At 45.2% G+C, this 3,378-nt stretch overlaps 1 pseudogene; it reads left to right on the top strand.

The window, feature by feature from the left end:
• Positions 1 to 302: 302 nt before the first annotated feature.
• Positions 303 to 997, top strand: LOC102011094 (annotated as a pseudogene).
• The last annotated feature ends 2,381 nt before the right edge of the window (positions 998 to 3,378 follow it).

Raw genomic sequence — 3,378 nt, 5'->3', positions numbered from 1 at the left:
CTTCTCTTAATATGGAGTTAAAAACAGAAAATGGAGTCTCTCTTGCTCTATCAAAACCAGGAAGCTCTGCCTGCCCGGTGCAACCTCCAGTCTGGTGGGCTTAGTCAAACCGTCCGAGCATCGGAGCAGGAGGCGGTGGAGTGTGGCCGAGCTGGCCGGGGACTGGGCCTCCGAGCTGCGCTTGCTCGCACTGTGGCGTTGGCGGATGGATTCGCGCAGTGAAAAGGGCCATGTCTGAGCCGCTGGGAGCCGAGGCCCATCCAGACGTGATGGGACCAAGCACGCGCGGACACTGAGGGCCAGGACTGCGCAGACCATGGCGCTGAAGTGGATTGAAAAGGAACTTAGTGATTTGGCCCGTGACACTCCAGCACGATGTTCTGCAGGCCCAGTTGGGGATGCTGTGTTCCATTTGCAAGCCACAATTATGGGACCTAATGACAGCCCATATCAAGGCGGTATGGTCTTTTTGACAATTCATTTACCTACAGACTTACAACAAGAATTTATCATCCAAATATGAACAGTAATGGCAGAATTTTCTCGATATTCTAAGGTCACAGTGGTCTCCTGCTTTAACTAGTTCTAAAGTTCTTTTACCCATTTGTTCACTGCTATGTGATCCGAACCCAGATGACCCCTTAGTGCCAGAGACTACGTGGATCTATAAAGCAGACAGAGGGGCTGGGAATATAGCTCAGTGGCGCAAGTGCCTGCCTAGCAAGTACAAGGTACTGAGTTCAATTCCAGGAACTAAATCAATCAATAAATAAAACAGACAGAGACAAGTACAACAGAATATCTTGAGCGTGGACTCAGAAGTATGCCACGTGATGCTACCTTAAAATCAGAATAACCTGCATTATAGCTGGAGTAAACTTTACATTACTGTTCCGTTTTTGATTTTCTTACCCGGCTCCTCCCCAGTCAGACCTCATCTCTTTTAATTTTATTTTTTGTTTATCTCCCTCCATTCATTTACATGCTCATCTTAAGCTCTTCCAGCTTCGGACAATAACTGCTTTTAGAAACTGTCAAGTAGTTACAGGAGAACGGGTGCCCAAGATTCAGAATTTTTTTAAAAAAAATAGAGCATGTGTATTGTGTGGCCAATGTCTTCACTCTAACTTGGTTATGAGACTAAACGATTCCTCACAGCTCTAACTGCTGAAGATGCCATCAGAGGCGAGGAGATGGACGCTGGGTTGTCACGGCAAGGAAGCAGCGTTATTCCAGCAGCACCTGTTGTTTTTTTTTTGGTACCGGGAATCGATCTCAGGACCTTGCGCTTGCCAGGCAAGCGCTTATGCCACTGAGCTATGTCCCCGGCCCCCTAGCAGCATTTGTTAAGCCTTCCACTGTTAGAGATTTGAGGTTACGTGATATACTTTATGCTTATACCTGATGTGGCTGGAGAATGGGTATTGAATTTATAGTATCAGCAGAACAGAAAATGTGATGTATTTTATGCATGTCAATAAAGGAATGACCTGTTTAAAAAAACAAAACAAAACAGGGAGCTCTGGGTTGCATGTGCAGCCCTTTTTTAATTTTTGAGACAGAACTCACAAACTTGCTGAGTTGACCAGGCTGGGCTCAGAATTTCAAGCCCCCTGCCTCAGCCTCCCAGAATGCTGGGATTACATATGTGTGCCAGCATGCCCAGCCTAAAATTTTTTACTGTGAGAACAAAAGCATGTTTTAGAACCAGGAAATATAGGACTTTGTTTAGGTCCTTTATAGTACATTGCTCTATATCCTGAAAAAAAGATCATTTTGATAATATTGTCGTTAAAAAAGCCAGATGTGGTGGTACAGCCACACGGCTGAGGCAGGACGATCGCTACAAGTTCAAGGCCAGCCTGTGCTATATAAGCTGAGTTCAATGCCAGCCTGAACTATGTAGTGGGACCCTGTGGGGAGTGGCTCAAGCTGAAGGTCGATCCCATGTGCAGGTCTAGAGCAGGTCCAGCCCTGAGAACACAGAGTGCCTGAGGTGAGCTAGACGAACAAGTTGGTAGGCAGAGGGGTTTCATCTGACATCAACCTGCTGAGTGTGCAAATAAACGCACTGCAATCGTTGGGTAGCTTCTTTTCTCCACCGAGAGAGGGCTCCATCAGACCTCAGCTTTCTGCATTTTTACTCTTGCCTTCATTTCTTTATTGTCCTCCTACCAGGAGCTTTCCAGAGCTGTGCTGGACACAGCAGGACTCGATCTCAAAAAAATAAAAATATTGTTGTTAAATAAATGTATGATAGTCTTTCAAATGGAAATCAGAAAAATTGATTTTTTTTGTCTTTTTGAGGTGCTTTCTTTGTCTTTTGAGGTGCTATGCACCTCAGGCTGGCCTTGAACTCACTTTGTAGTCCAGGCTGGTCTCAAACTTGCAGTGATCCTCCTGCCTCAGCCTCCTGAGTGCTGGATTACAGGCGTACATCACTTGTAATATTTAAACTTTTTTTTAAGGCAGTGTCTCACCATATAGTTTAGGTTAGCCTCAAACTCACTATGTAACCCAGGCTGCCCTTGAACTCAAGATCCTCCTGCTCCAGCCTCCCAAGTGCTGGGATAACAAATGTGCACCACCAAGTTCATCCTCCTGGCTCATTTCTTTTTTATTTTTATTTTTTTTTATTTTTGGTATGGGGAATCAAACTCAGGACCTTGCACTTGCCAGGCAGGCACTTGTACCACTGAGCCATATCCCTGGCTCATTTCTTTTTTAAAAATTTCTTTCTGTTCTCATTTTTTAAATGCATATGTTGCCGGGTGTGGTGGTGCTCGCCTGCAATCCCAGCACTCGGGAGGCTGAGGCAGGAGGATCGTTATGAGTTCAAGACCAGCCTGGGCTACAAAGTGAGCTCAAGGCCAGCCTGAACTGCATAGCGAGACCCTGTCTCAAAAAGACAATAAATAAATAAATAAATGCATACGTTTAAGTTTCAGGTTAGTGGTCTCTAAAATAAGATAGGTTACTGATGTCCTAAAAATATTGCTTAAGGAGCCAGGTGTGGTGGTGCAGGCCTGCAATCCCAGAATCCGAGAGGCTGAGGCAATAGGACTGCTGAGTTCAAGGTCAGCCTGCAGGACATAGTGGGACTGTCCCCACTCCCAAATTGATTAAACCGGGCATGGTGCAGGCACCTGCAATCCCAGCGCTGGGGGAGACTAAGGAGGATGGTGAGTCTCAGGCCAGACTGAGCTACATAGTGAGTCTGGGTTTGAGGCCGGCCTGTGACACAAGAAGGAGAGAGTGGAGAGGAAAAAGAACGAGCCAAGAAAATACAGTAACCTTAATCTCCTCAAGATTACTTTAACTTTCTACATTTGTTTTCTTTTTTCTTTCTTTTTTTTTTTTTTTTTTTTTTTTAGACAG

The sequence above is a fragment of the Chinchilla lanigera genome, unplaced genomic scaffold (genome assembly GCF_000276665.1).
Source record: "Chinchilla lanigera isolate Chin_1 unplaced genomic scaffold, ChiLan1.0 scaffold00008, whole genome shotgun sequence".
In the NCBI taxonomy this organism is placed as follows: domain Eukaryota; kingdom Metazoa; phylum Chordata; class Mammalia; order Rodentia; family Chinchillidae; genus Chinchilla; species Chinchilla lanigera.
The sequence above is the reverse complement of the archived record's forward strand: the minus strand, read 5'-3'. Positions and strand labels throughout refer to the sequence as shown.